The 19,414-nt window shown below is 38.3% G+C and overlaps 1 protein-coding gene and 1 long non-coding RNA gene across 7 annotated transcripts in view; one reads left to right on the top strand and one right to left on the bottom strand.

Annotated features, from left to right (window-relative positions):
- Window positions 1-19,414, bottom strand: part of ADAMTSL1 (ADAMTS like 1) — an 873,125-nt gene that overhangs the window by 740,560 nt on the left and 113,151 nt on the right. The window lies entirely within an intron of this gene.
- LOC109247070 (uncharacterized) lies at window positions 260-2,949 on the top strand. The gene is made up of 2 exons (XR_002071552.2): window positions 260-342; window positions 2,843-2,949. It is a non-coding gene; the product is annotated as an uncharacterized LOC109247070 (long non-coding RNA).

The raw sequence follows: 19,414 nt of genomic DNA, 5'->3' as shown, positions 1-19,414 counted from the left end.
GCTTTCTAATAAGTCATCATTCTTTCTTCTCTTACTCCCACTCCCTGCCTTAGAAGTACGGAATTTGGACTGTCTGAACCATAAACAAACAAACAAACAAAAAGGCAGAAATCTACTCTTAGAACACATGATACTAAGCACCTTACTGCAAGAGTGTGAGTCACAGAATTATTACTGCCACCCCACTAACAGGCAGAATTCTGCTCTAGTTCAGTTTGAGTCAATGACACAGTTCCTTTTTAACTTCTTAGGTAAAGAAATAAAAGAGGACAAGAAAAGATGTTTTCCCATCCCTGACATTTTCTGGTCCAGCAAGGACAAGCTGAAAAGCTGATTAACAAGGTAATGTGCATATATGCTAAATGTGTAGAAGGACAGCAATGGGATTCTAAGCAAGTAAACACAGGACCTTAGAATTTCTAAAAGTTGGGGTGGGGGTGATGAGAAGAATTAGTGACTGAAATCAGTAGAGTAGACATGTCAGAGCAAAAATGAAAGACATTTTTTAAGCAGGCGGAATATAATAAGAAATAAATGATAGGCATTTCTTGTTTCTTTGCCAAATTTCTATAGGCGGCTTACTAAAGTAGTTTTGTGTTTCATCTTGCCCAACATGTCAGAAACTGAAGCTGGTAATAAGGATAATCACAGAGACTGTGACCCTCAATGGACAGAAGCCAGAGTCTTATCCATTTTTGTAATAAAGAAAGCAAAATATTGCAGGTGGCTTAGCCCATAGGGTCATTTTACAGATTATCTCAATTACATACAACAGTTACTGAACAGACTTCCAACAGACATTCACATGAACCCACAAATGGAAAGTCACTGTAACACAAATATTTGACCCAGGGTAAAAGAAAGGATTGAACATATGCTCTAAAGTGAAAGCAGGTGCAAAGTAAGGTATATGGGATGCTACCACTTGCATTTAAAACACACACACTCACACACACACACACTCACACACACACACACACACACACACACAAAGCACACATGTGTATGTGTAAGCATATGTAAATCTAAACTAACTCTGGAAAGATACATAAGTCATAGTAAACAGTAATTAAATCCATGAAGCAAAACAGGGTAGCTGGGGGTCAGAGGAAAAGAGACATATCATATACTGGTTTGTGCCATGTGACTGTATTACCTATTCAATAAGTTGAATTTTTTTTTTAAAGAAAGATTTGTTAAAGACTTTTGAGTTAGGAAAAAACACACATAAAGAGAACTTAAAATGTTACCAAAGTTAGATTTATAATGCAGGCTCAAAAATCAAGCCAAATTCTGTATTTTTATTTAATTCCAAACTGTAATATTGCAAAATTTAATGAGGTGAGGTAGAAACCCACTTTTATAGCTTAGAAAGTATAAAAACGGGGATACACAAATATCTCTTCATAAGATTTTACAAGGTCAAGAGCAATCATTCAAGAGTAGACCTTGTATTTGCTTTTACACAGAGTCCTTGAACCTGATGTCATATTTGTATATATCTGTGTATAAAACTATCTACTTCTTTATCAGTATCTATGAGAAAAAAATTCTATGTTCCACTCAAGTCTGTTAAAGTCATACCCTAAGTTGTATTGTAATATATGCCATATACATCATAATGTTATTAGGTTTGAAGATGCTTGCTTCCATATCACCACCATGCCCCCATATGAAGAAGTGGCAGTTTTTTACACATTTCAAAGTCTTTACAAAATATGTGGCACAAAATTAGTACCATAAATAACTCAACAACAGCCAAAAAAGATACTTATTTTGGCTTCATTCTATAAACATTAACTAAACATCCTCAAGACATGGGTCACTGTACAGCGTTGAGAGGTACCAAGGTGACGTGCATCCTCCTTGCACAAGGACCCAACAGTCCAGTAGGAGAATTAATGTACTCAGGGGAGACCACGTGATGAGTGTTACTTTTGACACCAAGAGTTTGTGTTTGTCATACCCTGCAAGCCAATGAAACACAGAATTCAATGGAAAACTGGGGACATCTGTGAAGAAAGGAATCAAAGGCAGGCAAGATAGTAGACAGGGACAAAGTAGCAGAGGTTAGTCTTAAGTAAACATTAAACACCATTATTCCTTAGGCTTAAATAAGAACATGATTTTAGCATTGGCTAAGTTCATCCCAAAGCTAAAATGCAGGAATCTCCATAAAATTTCCAAGTATTGCGAGCTTTCAACTTGGAAGCACACGTGGGGCTGGCAGAGTAATTTGTTAGAAATTTAAAACTGGCAGTTACATCTGCGGTTTCTTTTGCTGGAATTGTTCTTGTAAAAGATTTATGAGAGGCAAACGTTCCTCCTTGGCTTATTCATAAAATAAAATGGTGTAGCAATATAATAGATGTACAGACAAAAAATGTTTTAATAGAGTCTCTCTGTGCATTCACAACACAAGGAGAAAGAAAGTTCTCTGCTTTGCAAAGAACTGGTGAGACCCATTTCATGGGTCAAAGGTGTAGGATTTTACATAGTTTTCCTTAAGTAAGCAATGCTAGTATTTATATTGTATCAGTAAAAGTCCATTCATCTCATAATCCTCACTTAGAGTTATATTCATTGAAAAAAGAGCACGTTCACAATATTCACAATATTGAAGCATTACAGTTTGAAATACAACAAATGGCATAAATACCAATGAGGTGGAGCATTTTCTCTTCAGTGGTTAATCTTATGATAGGACAATGACAAAAGTAAATAGGGCTGTTATATATTAAACAAGGGGTCCCAGGAAGGCAGTGCCCATGTGGTCTCTTCTTTTTGTACAAATGTTTGTTTGTTTGTTTGTTTGTTTGTTTGTTTGTTTGTTTTTTTCCAGCTTCCCAGGAGACAGATCCAACTGGCATCTAAGGATAAGAGGGCTTATCTTCTGATTTTTGGTTAAGGTGATTAAACTCAGACTACTAATTGGGTAAAAATGCAAAACTTATTCTAGATTACTATTTTAAGCATCCTTCATTCTTTCATCCATTCTTCCATTTATTCTTCCAAGAATCTATTTTTCCACCTATCCATTTTTCTACCCATCCATTATTTATTTAGAAGTATTTAGATACTTCTTTTAGATACTTCTATGCACCATATTCTGTGCTGAGTGTGGAAAACACAATGATGGACAAGGAAGCAGATTTCCTTGCCCTTATAACTTATAGCCTAGCCCAGGAGACAATGAAAAACAACCATCCAAGTGGCCATGTATTCCTAGTTGAGATAAGTGCTCTAAAAAATATACTGTAGGCAATTAAGATGGATAATGGGAGGGAGGTAAACAAGACTAGGGGTTCAAAGAAGATGGCCTGCTTGGGGGAAAAAAAAAGATATTAAAACCCAGTATTCGGGGGGGCACGTGGGTAGCTCTGTTCTTAAGTTTGAGTTTTGCATCAAGCTTTGTGCTGACCATGCAGAGCCTGCTTGGGATTTTCTCTCTCTCTCTCTCTCTCTCAAAATAAATTTTAAAAAAATAGTACTCAGGAGTGAGAAAAATTTAGCAGATGTAGAGTGGCTGGGAAGCCCATCAGGGCCAGAGGAAACAGCATATGTAAAGGATCTGAGGTAGAGAAGAACTTGGTGGATTCAGCATGTAGGGCTAGAGCCCAGAGAACATGGTGGTGGTAGCAAGACATGATTACAGACTGGGTATGGATGACCCAGAATCGTCGGATCATATTTTAAAAGATCATTCTCACTGCTCTGTCCAGAAACTATGTACTTAATTTGCTTTTATGATTTCTTGCTTGTTTTAACACTGGAGTCACAAATATCCTTCAGCTTAGGTAAGGAAATTTATAAATCCACCTCAAGCCAACTTTCCCTGGATCTTCAAAGGCATTTAGAAACATGCTTCTAGCCATCATGCAACTATCTAAGTCTCTTTGCACTTTTTAAAAAATCTATTTGTTTCTTCATCCATGATGTTTGCGAAACCACTCTTCAGACTAGCACCACATAACAAATTTCCCAAAATTGACGTAGAGAAATAGTTAATCTCCCATTACAATATTTCTAAAAGATGTCCCATGATGGCGGTGGGGGCGGGGGGTGGGTGGACATCTGACCCAATACTGTGCATCAGTTCCACACACAGGAAAAGTAAGTGCAGAGTAATGTGGTCTCTACAGCTCTCAGAAAGACCGCATCCTAGGACCACTACCTGCCTACTGGGAGGTGAGGGGTGGGGGGCATGTCTCTCCTTTAACAGATGTAAAAGTTCTCCTCCGCAGGACAATGTGAAGCCTGGGTGGATATTTCCAGATGCCCCTTAAGCTCTTGTGAAGGATTCCTAGTTGATGAAAGGGAGAATCATGCACATCAAAAAGAAATGGTATGTTTAGGTTAGACTCCAGTCTCCCAAGAAGCATCCATCTGGAGACAAATATAAAGAGAAGAGACACTGACTAGACAAAGGGCCAGGATGACAACACGAGCAGAAGGGCTAGGAAGAAACCCAGAGGGGTTCCTCTGTGGGGTCTAGAGAACATACTAGGTGAAATGCAGCAGGACATTTCCCTGCCACAGATCCACCTGGAGGGTCTCAGAGATTAGACGTGTGTTTGCGCACTTAAGATTCCTCCACTTGGCCAGCTACCATGCTCTGAACTGTTTGCCACGTTGAGATTTGTAGTTTTCAACTATCTAAGTCTCTTTTTATTGCCTCTTCATTTGCTCCCTACCTCCCACAGAAATATACCTTGCCAGCAAATACCCCGCTGCCTGCGCATTGTTTATACTGAGGATGTGTGAGGAAGTGTCACCCTCCAAAGGTGGGATTACTCATCTGCTTTCCACAGCAGAGCTGCGGCCAGCATTAACCTCTACGCTGCTGCAGCAGGCAGCTCTGTGGAGCCAATGCCAGAGTCAAGGTCTGAAATAAGGCCCTGTCCAGGCAGTTATGCACTAACCGAACCCAAGCCTGCCTCCATATTCATAACAGCAGATATTCAGATTTCCTCTTGAAAAATTCCCCTTCCATATCAACATTTTGTATCTTTGGGGGAAAAAAAACGTTTTAAAAGACAGTTTTATGATACTGGTATTTTAGGAGAAGACCAAAGGGTGGAAAAGGGTTTTGCTTTTGCTGGGAGGGAAATAATGTCACCACTCCTAAGTATCCACCAGCTCCTAAGGCCCCTTTCCCCTGACAGGAGAACATGTACAGCAGGGGCCCACGATCTGCTTAGCTGATGCTGGGAAAGTGCTTTTGTCATGGTTATCCAGTCAACAGCTCAGACAGTAAAATTTTCAAGAACTGTATGTCGCAATAGTCGCAATTCAAATTAATGACTGTATTTTTTAAACTCCTTAAGAACTAAACGTGGAAGCATAGTTAAAATCTGATTACCCTCACAAGGCCTTGAAGCTCATATCTTGAGTATTAAACCCTGTCAGGATGGCAAAAGAATGCTTGGACTTGTAAAATCTGGGAAATTTAAAACCCAAGCCAGAGCTCCATCCTAATTTGCCTTGTTATTGTTCTCTATCATAAATATTCTAAACTGCCGGAGGCTCGTGTGGATTCAGTGATTTTATGCACTGCGTGCTCTAAGACACAACACCCCGAAGATTAGGTGGCATGCAGATGAAGCGTGCGTCTCGAATTCCTTGTGGTTGTAACTTTGAAAGACTTTGTGGAATTTCAGAAGGAAACCCTAGAAAAGCAAAAATCACTTTGGTCTTTGTACCTACATTAAGCATTTAATGTATAGACATTCAAGTAGGTCTTAGGGGCTTATTTTATAGTTTATAGAAGGGTTTTTAGATGAGCCTTTATAGTTTCCATGAGAAAACTTTAATCCGCAAAAGCACAATGAGATTGACCCTACTTTTACGTACTTCCTTTGACTGGGGTGTAGCAGCACTCACCACATGGAGGAAAGGTAATACAAGAAGGATGGTTATAAGCAAGTGCTTTGAAAACAGAACCCATAACACCAGCCTGTGATTGGGAGGCCCAAAGGCTTGTATTTTACAACCCAGTTTGCAAGAATACCTACACAACTGTTTTTACTAAACTGACAATGCATAGGTGCTGAAAAGAACGCTGTGACTACTTTAGTATCTTGGTTGAGAGACCAAGTCCTGTCATTCTGCCCTGCTTTTTAGGAAACTTACGCAGCAGAGACCATGTGTGTGCTACAGTCTGTTCATAGGATGCGTGAAGCTGCATCTGAGCCCCAGACAGGGAGCGAAAGCCCGCCCCACTGGGGTGTGGTGCCTCACATGCCAGAAATCCACTCTCCTCTCTCCAACATTGCCAGGTGGGACCAGGAACATGCCCCAAGGTCAACATAAATGTCCTTCAAAACTTCATAAGAAGTTCCAAGTAAGGGGCGCCTGGGTGGCTTGGGCAGTTAAGCATCCAGCTCTTGGTTTTGGCCCAGGTCATGATCTCACGAGTTCAGCCCCACATCGGACTCTGTGCTGGTGGTGAGGAGCCTGATTGAGATTCTCTCTACTTCTCTGTTCCTCCCCCACTTGTGCTCGCTCTCTCTCAAAATAAACTTTAAAAGATTTTTAAAAAGAAAGTCCAAGTAAACAGTTGGACCAGTTCATTTATTTTACAGAAGGATTTGGGGTTTTTTTTAATGCTTATTTAAATAAAAGGAAGCAGAGAAAAAAACTTCACATCTTACAAAGCAGACCCCCTCTACCACCCTATCTTCCCCCCTTAAACCAGGACAATGTCAATTTCTAATTTTACCCTCATCCTGACAAGTACCTGGATAAATATGGAACTGTCTGGATAATTACAGTCAGCTATAATAGAAAGGGTTTTTAAAATACATTCTTTGTGTGCATGCACCCCACCTCTTTTACTTACTAGCTGAGAGATCATGGGTAAGTCAAAATCCCTTTACCTGTAAATTGGATAGAACACTATTCCCCCAACTGCAAGTGTAGTTAGAATTCAATGAGAAAATATGTATACCTAGCCTAATAGCACCAAGAATATAAGACTCAATAAATATTAATTCCACTCCCCAATACCCATATACCATATATGTATACAATAAAACATGTTAGACTATAATCCAAAATATTAACAGAGGTTATCTCTTGGATGTAGGCTTGCAGATAATTTTATTCCTTGGGTTTTTCCATAGGTTCTCACTTTTCTACCATATATGTTTATGTACATGTATACAATGTATACACACATACATTTATAGATAAGATCTATATTGTACGATCAGAAAAATATGCCATGTGAAAGATGTGGACAGCTATTTTCCATTATAAATAAATATATGTGTCCTTTTATGTCTGGAGTTGTACAGGCTACTGAAACACTGTGAACAGAGAAAGTGCTATGACCTCATTCCACGCTTTTAATACCATCAGAACATTGACCAACATGTCATGAGTAGTGAAAGCTAAACAATAAAGAAAAAATAAAAGACACCTGCACTTTGAAAAAACCCCTGTCCAATCACTGCTGTGGCTTGCAACACACAGACCAGAGTAACTAGAGTCTTGCCCATGTTTTATCCTTGAAACTTGCCTGAGCCTGGTGCATCGTAAGTGCTCAGTAAATACTTGTTCAAAGAACTAATAAATGAATATAGCATGGGAGTGATGGATAATCATAACGGCTTTCATGGTTTCTATAGTTTGTTGTTCCTTCCTGGTAACAAAAAGACTTAGACAAGCAATGTTCAAAGAAATATATTCAAAACGAGACAAGAATGGTTGACAAGAAGGTGGAGTAAAAGGGCGCCTGGGTGACTCAGTCAGTCAAGTGTCTAACTTCAGCTCAGATCATGATCTCATGGTCCGTGAGTTCGAGCCCCACGTTGGGGCTCTGTGCTGACAGCTCAGAGCCTGGAGCGTGCTTCAGATTCTGTGTCTCCTTCTCTCTCTCTGCCCCTGCTCAGCTCACGCTCTGTCTCTCACTGTTTCTCAAAAATAAATAAACATTAAAAAACAATTTTTTAAAAGGTGGAGTACACTCTATGATTATTACATATACAACTTTTCATGCAATCAGAAAATACCTTTTTTTTTTTTTTTAATTAAGACAGTGTCACATAGGAAACATACTGAACCAATTTGCTCATCATTTCTTTCGCTGAAAGAGCATGAAAAATCTTAATTCCCAAGACGGCTTCTGGGAGAAAAAGTCAATATAAAGAGCAATGAAAGAGATGTCTCCTCCCTCTCCTGCCCTCTTCATCTCATTGTAAGATCTAGGACAAAATCCAGATCAGACACTGTGCTCATTAGGGTAGTACTTCCCCCAGGCACACCTGCCCCACCGGAAGGCGCTTATCCATGAAGGTGGATGAGGATAAAGTATGTTGCCCGCACACCCATGCAACAAGCCCTTGAGCTCTGAGATGCCATTTCCACACAGAAGGGGAAGAACAGAACTGCATACTTGGTGCTCCCCTAGCTTTATGGGTTTTGCTTTTGAGTCAATATTACCAAGACAAGAATCAAAGAAAGAACAAGATTCCCTAAAATTTACTTGAAAGATTGAAGAAACAGAAAAGATAAAACTTGAAGAAAGATAACCCTTTTCTCAATTAGATTCCCATGTTCAAACCTATAAGCTCCTGAACGGATGGGAGCATGATGGGGTGGTGAAGAATATTTTACTTTGGTTTGAGCTAATGGTTTTTTTAATGTACAGTGGATTTCCTGTTCTAACTTCCTAAATGTGACCCCCAACCCCTTAGTACAAAACATGACTGTATTAAGTGCAACATAAAAAGACTTCTCTAAAGGTGAATAAAAATAATGACAACAATGATGATGCTAAAACAGGCTCTACTGAGCACAGCTGCTTTACGTGGTCCTCTTTAATCCAGAGGAAAATACTGCAAGGGGGTATTGCTGGCCCCACATTCCAGTGAAACAACTAAGGTGCAGAGAAAGCAGATAACCTGATGGAAGTCACAGGGCTGCTGAACACAGACCCAGAACCCCAAGTCTAAGCCAGGCCTCTCTGACCCCAAATCCCCTAATACCACCAAATTTGTCTCACTCAGGTGCTTTGCACACCTCTACATGGAACACTCTCCCCCATCTCTCCATTGGGACAACTCTTACTCTTCCCTGATGTTCATCTTAAATGTCACTGCCTCAGAAAAGCTTCACCTGTTCTTTCAACCTAAAGTAAGTACCTGTTAGTATCTTGCTCAGCATCTTGTCCTTGCCCTGAAATCAGGACATTTACCTCAGGGTGAAGCATGCATTTAGTGCCTGCTTTCTGATCCAAAATGTAAGCTCCAGACAGGCAAGGGCAACATCTGCAAATATCATTATTAAATAAGTATTTGTTGACTGACCGATTCACTGGCTGAAATGACTAAGTACGACAGTGGTTTTCAAAAGATGGAGGTGAAGGCACTTGTACTCTGCCTGTTCTAAATGCACGAGCTCTACATTCATCTGTTTATGTCTTCAACTACCTCATAAGATGCTTAGTTGAAGCGCTGTTAAAAGAAGAATTTGGAAATGACTGTACTATTCTATGATGCTTCCCTATATCAACAGATGCAGACAACCAAAGAGGTTTGAGAAAATCTGCTGATGCCCACCCAGCATCCGGTTAAGCAGACAAGGTATAGTAAACAAACCAACAGGAACAGGAAGAGAGTAGCTATCTCAGAATATAGATATAAATCAATATCTTCACAAAGTCACTCTTCCTTTCAAAAGCTTCAAAACAAGAACTTCTTCTCATCTATTTTATTTATCTCATTTGTGCCCTACTTAATAGATATTGATTTGATAGGCACGTGCCATTTAAATAGAAAATATAAAATGAATATTCTAATTGTAATTGAAGAATGCCAACTTAATCCAGAAGTTCCCTGTGTATAAAAGACCTTCCAAAAATTGTCTGTATCCCTTCCTTCTCTCTCACTGTCTGGGGAGAACCTGATTCTGGGGCAGAAGCCATGCAGCCCAAGAAGTCACATGCCGCTGAAATGGTTCTCTGGAATCTACCACCGGCCAGATGTCTCAGGTATTCGTACCTTCCCCTACACTGATGACTCCCTCCCATGTGATCCATCAGCTTTCAACCTAGAGTAGCATAGTAAATGATAACCAGACTTTATAGTCTAATATAGATACAATAGATAACATAGATACTTTAGGGATGCAGTAAAGTGATTTCACTGACTTAAAAGCAATAAAGTTTCTGTGTGTAGAAAGTAATGCCACATCATATTGGTAGTGATCATATTACCAACACCAAGATCACAAAAGGATTTCCTTGTTTTACTAAAACAAGCTCTTTGACATGGAAATGTGGTACCTCAATTGTTTTGCCATGAACACAGCCCTCACCCTTCACTTCCCCCCTTATATGGAGTAAGTTGGGCTTCTGACCTATGTCACATGTGACAATGTCTCTTTAGATCTTCCTCTGGGCCTCAATAGGAGTGACACATCACAAAAAGTTCACACCAATAAAATTGGTAATAAAATCAAATCAGTAGGTGATATCAATAAAATCAGTAATAGAAATCAGCCTAAAAATCAAAATAAATAGGTAAAATTGGCTTGAAAATTAGCACTTAGATATACAAAAACCTGGACTTTTCAGAGTATTTTTTGCAACAAACAATCTGACTTAAAACATATTTTAAGGTCCATTATTTCAGAGGCCTTATTTTGATGAAATAAGATTCTTCTAATGTGGAAGCAACAGTATCCATTTAAGATCTGTCATCTGAATTAACGCTAGAATTTTTAGATAATAACAATTTTTAAAGTTCTCCATAGAAGGGAATTCTTATTAGAAAGTCACTTTTGGAAGGTGGCAGATTACTGACTCCCAACCCAAGTATTCAATAATTTGCTATAGACACATTAAGTTCCAGTAAGGTGGTTTACTAATCTCTACATGTGCTTTTAGAAATGACTATCCTCTCATCAGAAAATTTAAAAGCAAATTTAAAGTATGTGTTATATCAAAATCTACTAGTTAATGTTGAAAAGACCTTATTTTACCTAATTTTAATATTTTAAGGTATTTTAAATCTTCTGTATAATGAGATTTTAACTCCTTTAAATTCAATTTTTATTCAATGTCATACTAGGTCCTGAGAAAACTCAAACACCATCTAAAAGTTTCCACTGGATGACTGAGACTATTAAATTTTCTTTTGAGAAATAGGTAAACATAGATAGTTTATCTGTTGCACTTCCTTTGCCTGCAAGTGACAGGAGCTCCCAACTCAAATGCCTTAAAAAACAAAGACATTTTTGTCCCAGAAAATAAGAAGTCTGAAAATAGGAGGATTCAGGTATAATTTCCTAAGTCTTTAACTTTCTTTCTGACTCTTGGCTCTGCCCTTCTATATACAGTGGCTTTATCATTATCAACATCCCCACAGAGTCATAGAATAGCTGTAAAGTTCTAGTCATTACATCTAGACGCCAATGTCCAAAGGAAGAAGAGAGGCTGTCTTTACTATTTAAGAGAAATAAAACCTTTCCTAGAAAGACCTAATCAAAGTTTCCTTTTCCTCTCCTGGGCCAGACTTGTGGCAGATTCCCATGATGAAAATGATCACTGGCCACTGCTATTCATTTTAAACAGCTAGTATATAGGAAGTGGAGTTCTGTGCCTCCCAAAATGTGTTCAAATCCTAAACTTTGGTAACTGTGAATGTGACCTTGTGTGCAAATAGGGTCTTGGCAGATGTAATTAAGTTAAGGATCTTGAAATGATATCCTGCGTGGGTCCTAAATCCAATGACTAGTGTCCTTATATGAGGAAGGAGGGGGAGAGCAAAGACACAGAGAAGCTGACTGAAGATTGAGGCAGAGCTTGGAGTTATGCAGTTATAAGCCAGAAACACCAAGGATTGCCAGCAACTACCAAAAGCTAGGAGAGAGACAATGGAATGGAACCAATCCTGCTGACATCTTGATTTGGACTTCTGGCCTCCTGAACTGTCAGAGAATAAATTTCTGTTACTCTAAGTCACCCAGTGTGTGCTACTTTGTTCCAGCAGCCCTCGAAAAATGATACACAGGGTATACTCTCTGGGGCTGAACTAGCCTTTCTGAAGCACAGAACAACATGGGAGAGAGCAGATGAATGAATAAAAGCTGGTAAAGTAGGAGGTGGGCAACGAAGGATGTCTGCTATAGACACTTTCCTGTTTTTCAAACCTTAACCACTAATAAAATCTCCTTTTCTAAATAAACATTTTAGATTAGTTTTAGATTTACAGAAAAACTGTAAAATAGTGCTGAGAGTTGCCATATACCCCACACTGATTTCTCCTATTATTAAAATCTTACATTAGCATGATACATTTGTTACATTTAATGAGCCAATATCCATACGTTATTCTTAATGTCTATACTTTGTTCAAATTTCCTTAGTTTTTATTTAACATCTTTTGTCTGTTCTAGTATGTATAACATGCATAAAACCAATTGAAAATTCACCTATTTTTAATCTCTTTGTAAAATGAAGAAGCATAATTATAAAAATCATGAAATTTGTGTATTTACACATTTTTTATAAGGGAAACATGAGAAGAATGGGATTACAGAAAGACTGTATTGGCTACAAACAAACAAAAGGTGGGTTGATGAAAAAATAAGTTTTCATTTAAGAATAGCCCAAAGATAAGAGCCATATGGCCTAGTATATACAATGATACAAAAGAAAAATCCTTATCAGAGATGCAACTTTTCTTTTTTTTTATTTTTTTAACGTTTATTTATTATTGAGAGGCAGAGAGACACAGAGCATGAGCAGGGGAGGGGTAGAGAGAGGGGGAGACACAGAATCTGAAGTAGGCTCCAGGCTCAGAGCTGTCAACACAGAGCCCGATGCAGGGCTCAAACTCACAAACTTTGAGATCATGACCTGAACCAAAGTCAGTTGCCCAACCACTGAGCCACCCAGGCACCCCAGAGATGCAACTTTTCTAAATAAAAAATGTGAAAACACTTCTAGGGTGATGATGCTAGGGGCATGATGTGTTTGTCCCCTGATCCCAAATGAGCCAAATCTGACAATTATGTATCCAATGCCACCTTTTTTCCCATGCTGATATCATGCCCTCTTAAAGTTTAAGTTCCTTGCCCTCCACAGTCCTCCAACTGCCTGCTGGACGATTCCATGTGGAGGTCAACAATCTAAAAACTAAACTCATCTTTTTTTTTTCCCCCAAATCAAGTGGTTAGGGTAATACTTCTGTCAGTATGGGTAAGATTAAGCATTAGACCTCAAAGCCATTTTTCATTCCTTTTTTCCTGCATCCCACAACTGATTATATTATCAGAATGCCTATTTTAAGTCTCTCTGTTCCGCTGGATCCAGTTTGCAGTGTCTCAAGCACTTAGCCTCATCATCCCCGACAACCCTGTGCCTTCAGGCCATGAGCACCACCTGACCAGTGCTCCCTCGTCAGAGGTCTGTGTCAGCACCACAAGGCTCTTTCTCCTAAATCTCAATAATGCCAATCATTTCCCTTCCTTTCCGAAGCCCTAGGATGGGGTGGTAGCTGCTTCCTGTAGTCACTACCTCCTCATATCTTAAAGCAGCGTTTCTCAACCTGAGCAATACTTACATTTCAGGCTAGATATTTCTTTGGCATTGAGATTTGTTCTGTATATTTTAAGATGTGCAGCAGCATTTCTGACCTCTACCCCCTAGATGCCAATGACTCCTCCCAACAAGTTCCCCACAACCAAGAACGTCTCCAGACATTGCCAACCCCCTTGGGAGATGGGCAAAATCACCCCGGATTGAGGACCATTATCATAGACTTCGTTTTTTACCCTTTTTGCTACCTAGTTAGTAATTTTATACCTAGTTAACACTTCTCTTCCGAAACGCTCTCCTTCAAGTAGGTGTAGTTTCTATCTTCTGCCTGCACCCTACAGTGTTCTCTAATAACATCTCCTGCCTGTGTCCTGTATTTTTATTTTCACCCTTGTCAGTTTGATCTAAGGCCCCATGATCCCACATCGTCAGCCCCTAAACCATTTCCTGCTTTCCACCTCTCCACTTTGCCATCTATCTTGACCTCCAAACACATTGCTCATCTAAGTTTCATCAAGCTTTCTTCAATTGCTGACATCCTACAGAAGAAAATCCAAACCTCTTTATCTTAGCCTTCTGAGGTCTCCAGGAATCAGAGAATTTGCCTGCATTCAAAAAATGTTATTTCAGCTCTGCACTGGGGGCAAGTTGATTATCTTTTCTGAGCCTCAGTTTTCTTCCCTATGAGAGAACTGCTTAGCTTGTTGAACTGTTGTAACATTGGATCTAATGTAAGTAAGGAAGCAGTAGAGGACACTAAATGGTAGATTTTATTGCTATATTATTGTTTTTGTCATTATTATTTATGTAAAAAGCTAAGTGCACAATAGGGCTTCAATTTTATTCCCTGTGACAGAGATTGCAGTTACTCTTTTCTAATATACTGACACTTTTTAGCTGTGCACACGGCCACCAAGCTAAAGACTACATGTCCTAGCCTCTCTTCCAGTAAGATGTGACCATCTTACTAGGTTCTAGCCAATTGGATGAGAATAGAAACACTATACATGATTTTAACAAGAAGGAGCTTGACTACCTCTTTCTTCTTCCTGCTGACTAAAGTGTGTCCGTGATGACTTGAGCAGGAGCATCCATCTTGAACCACGAGATGAGATTGGCATTGAGGATGGCAGATCAACAAGATAAAAAAGAAGAAAAGCTTATGTCCCTCAAGATTGTAGCACCACAACAGAAGCCTGGGACCATCTGGCCAGACTCTTAAGTAAGACATAAGTAAACGGCGATTTTATCTATGTCATTATTGTTTTAGAGTTTCTTCATTACAGCAGCCAAAACTTTATCTTAACTAGTACATCATTTCCTTTATGATATATACCTCCCATAATTTAGCCTCAACTTGTCATTTCCTTAAAATTCCTTTGTGATTTGGTTTGATGGATTTGAATGCTGAGAAAAAATTATCCGGGAACCCTCATCCAGGAACAAGATGATTCTCTCCACAGTGGCTATGACAGATATTCCCCCTGAGGTTTTAGTTCTCTATATCTTAATTACAAATGGCTTCTCTGATATCTATCTCTCTTTTTTCTTTTCTCTTCTCCTTAGAATAGTGACTTTTTAGGCTCCAAAATTGCTGAGATAGGAACGTTAACATATTTGAACTTTACTTATGTCAACATCACACAGAAAATAAAGTTGCCAGGTGAGTGTCTAGAAAATAAAGATGGCAGCCACGTGTCAGAACCTATGGCAGGAGAGACCTAGGCAACCTGAAGAAAATAATCCAAGGTTGAAAAACCAGCCTGACCCATGAAAAATGAAGACTACAATGTATGAGGGTAAAGTAGAGTTAAATTCACTGCAGAAAGCTGCAAACTATCACTATACGTGAGAATTTCTACAGAAGGGCAATGCTTTTGTATTTGGGCAATGAAATTCCCTCTGGGTCCTCCCCATTCATCTAATTTAATAAGCATTCATTAATCATGAATGGGTATCTTTGTGGACAGAGTTAAAGCAAAATGCCAAGTTTTCGTCAAAACCATCTCTGCAGATTTTTTCTTTCTTGCTGAACTCGCCTAGAGTCAGCAAAAGAAGGCAAAATCACTTTCTTTGTGCTAGGACTCCAGAACTACAGTCATTGGTGCCCATTCACTAATGCCAACTCCAACTGCTGATTTAAGAAACACTTGACAAGTAGAATAACCCACCACATCAGTATATATTTAGCAAGAGTAAATCCTGCAATTCAAACTACATATAGTCATGACACAATCCAACTTTCTGGCAATTGGCACTTCCAACATGAAAAAAAAGACAAAATTCAGAGCAAATAAAGACAACCCTTTAGTGCCCTTCTAATAGATTCTTCCTTCTTTGCAAATGACAACCCAAGTCCCACAAAGATCTCAGAACTTGTGTCGGGTGCTGTAAGCTGGGAGAAGGCAGAGCCTACATTGCAACGCAGAGCTCTGCCCACAACAGGGCCCCTACATCTATCTAGTCTCCATTGCTTCTCATTCAAGAGCAAGAATGAAATCTAATGAGTCAAAATGAGTTGGAATCTTTCAAATTAGTCTTTCAAATTTTTTTGGCAATTGAAAACAAGAAACATAACTTCCTCATACTGCATGGTGGAGGAAAGCCATACTTTTCAGAAAAAAAGAGCTTTGGAATGGGAGCCAGTCAGTCCCAATTCCAGGCAGGACTCTGATAATAACTTTCAGAGATGACTTAGATGAATTCAGATAATGTAAAATGAAGGGATTGAGTAATATTCTTAAAGGCCCCTTGCATGCTCTGGTTCTTGGATTCTAGGACTCAGAGGAAGATCACTGAATGTCTTGACTTGGCTTAGCAGTTTGAAATTGAATTTATCCATCTTTCCCATCTTCTAATTTTTTCACAACTCAGTAATAAGATGCTGAAAGAAGTAGTGGAGAAATAAAAAGCCAATCCAATCAGCTGAATGAATTATGAATATTGCCCTCCACCTTAAATTCCCTGAACCAAAACAGAGGTTACAAACTATAAAATCTACTCCTGACACTCTAGCTCAGGGGAGCTAAGAAGGAACAACAAAGCCATCCTACCACTTGCTGTATTCATTGTTTCATACAGAAACATCAACTTCCCCGCCTCTGGATCTTTGCCGAATGCTCTCTTCATGCCTATCAACAAAAGCCCTGATATATTCTTCAAAATTCAACTTGAGCCCCAGCCCCTCCATGTAGCATCTGCCTACTCCTTTGCAATGACTGTCTTCTGGCCATCTGTTTGATCCTTAGCCACATGGCACTTGGTCTCAGTGAATGCCCTATCACAAACCTAGAACAAAGTCTGCTCTCTAAGGAAATGACTTGAACCTATTTTTATACCTCATGCACTAGCCTACACATAACAGGTGTCTAATAAATATTTGTTGTTGATCGTGATGACAGCAATGGTTCCCAAGGGTGACAAAAGTAGGAAATGATAGAAAGCAAGTTACTGAGTGGGTGGGTGAGGGTGCATTACATGAGAATAGGCATAATAGAGTTGTAAAAATTCACTAGAAACTGGATGAAGGAGGATGAAGAAAGAGGACGACATCAGGTTACTTAGTATTGATGCCAGTAAAATTGTTCACTCTCAATAAATGATATTTTTTACTTATCTATCATTGTAATGTATAATTTAGGAGAAATTGCTAAAATCTGGAATTATTCTTATTTATCCAAATTATCTTTACTTGCTCTAACTTGAGTTGCCCAGCTAGTCCAGAAAGTCTCTGTAGTTGTAAACATCCCAAAAATCTATCCACTTTTTTTTTAAAGGAACTCAACTACTTTCCCAGGGTAATTTTTTTCCAACTAACCAAAGTGCAGCAACTTCCTATTGCTTGAGAGCATTTTGGCCTCGTAGTGCTAATCCTGATAGATCAAAGAATCATGTTGAAAGCTCTTAATAACAAGGATGAATCCCACTGCCAGAATTTCAGATATAGTCCTTCTCAGTGGGGCATGTGAATATGTGCTATTTTAAGTGTCCTAGGTAATTCTGATATATGACTTGTTTAAAAAAGACAAGACTATATCACACTGTTGCAGCCAATCAGGTTTTTTAGATTGCATATGTTCTTGTTTTGTGGCTTTCTTTCCCCTGCTTTTTGCCTTGCAGAAAAAAAAAAAAAAAAAAACAAAAAAAACAAAAAAAAAAAAACCCTCATTTAATTACCCAGCTATAAATGTTGGCTTGACTCACTCCTTACCACAAAACATTTCCCCTAGTTCCCTTTGTGGGTTTTTTCCTGTGGAGGTCTTGGTCACCACAAACTTGGAAGGATGTTACCTTACAATCTCACCCTCCTGTATTACATATTAGCCATGACATAAACTGAGCTGCAATACTTTTAAGGATATCTTACTGGTTACTCCTTTAACAACTTTCATGAGTCTCATATTCCCAAAAATATAACTTTCCATTTCAACTGGCTTGCAGAAATTAACACAAGCTAAATAAAAGCTATAACAATGGTTGACTACAACAACGGTTGTAAGATCTTTCTCTGATAACTCTGATATGATCCCAACTACAAAGACGCAATAGAGTAGTAAAGAGTAGTGATCTTGAACAAGCGACTTAACTCCTCAATCCTATATGTCTTCAACCAGAAAAAAAATCATTTTAACCCATCACAGAGAGTTGTCATGAGGATTTAATGAGATAATCCATGAAAAGTTGCTGGCATATAATAAACACTTAGTAAATATTATTTTTTAGTTTCATCTAGTAGAAATTTATTGATTTTGCTAATTTCAGGAAGAATTGGAACCCTAATGTTTGTAGTATTTGCTATATTAAGCATTTTCCCTAAATCAAGCTTGGTAGACTTTTGCATGTGAACTGTAACTATTTCTGTGATTTATAATTTGCATATCCTTTAAAATTTCATGATTTAATTTGTTTAGTACCTTCCATATTCATGGAGAAGTAAATTTCAATTTCTTACTATTTGTAAGCTCTTTTCCCCTAGTAATGCAATTCACTCAAAGTTTTAAAGGTAAAAAATAAAAATAAAAAAATAAAAAAATTAGCATTTCTTAAGTAATTTGATCAAAGACTTCACCCAACTGATTTGAAACAACATGTAATCAAAATTTAGAATAGTCCATTACAAAAAGTTTCAATGTGATTATAGGGCACTAAAGTTGATATGCAAAAAGATTCTTCAAAGTTGTAAACATTCCTAAAATCCAATTTGTAGACAGCCAAGAGAAAAAGCATGTATTACCACATTGAAGTATTTTTTTCTGTTCTTAAATGCAACATAAGTTTACTCTGTATATCAGTTATCCTAACCTGCATATACAAAATATTTACAAATTTTGAAAGTTATAATTTCTGTATCAATTGGGAAAATATCACCACTGGTAGAACATCAGCTTGTTTGGACATAATTATGACTTATATGCACAGCCAACCCAAGTAATTTTTGCTCTATAAGTCTAATTTAACAAGGCCATTTTGAGGATGATTCAATCCTCCACCAACATGTATAACTGTACTACTATTATGGCAAGAAACAATCTCACCAGTATGTCTGAATTTTTAACTGAATCTATAGCACTTAGAAAATTGTCAAGTGTTTCATATTCAACAAAATTAACTTTCAAACATTTATCATTATTCCATAAGTTGAATGGAAATAATCAAGCCATTATTGGAATTAGCTTAATTGATTTTTCTATTCGAAGCAGCTGATGACATTGATACAAAATTTATACCATTTAATATTTGCAAAATTCTTCTGCTAATAAAATCAATGCAGTAATAACTCTTCTTGCTTCACTTTCTGCACAAGATAATTTGAAATGAATGAGCTAAATTAACTCAGGAACAGCCATTTATTCTAAATGAAGGGGTAGA

Source organism: Panthera pardus, unplaced genomic scaffold (assembly GCF_024362965.1).
Source record: "Panthera pardus isolate Hobbes unplaced genomic scaffold, ASM2436296v1 HiC_scaffold_20, whole genome shotgun sequence".
Classification (NCBI taxonomy): domain Eukaryota; kingdom Metazoa; phylum Chordata; class Mammalia; order Carnivora; family Felidae; genus Panthera; species Panthera pardus.
This window is presented reverse-complemented; position numbering and strand designations above follow the sequence as displayed.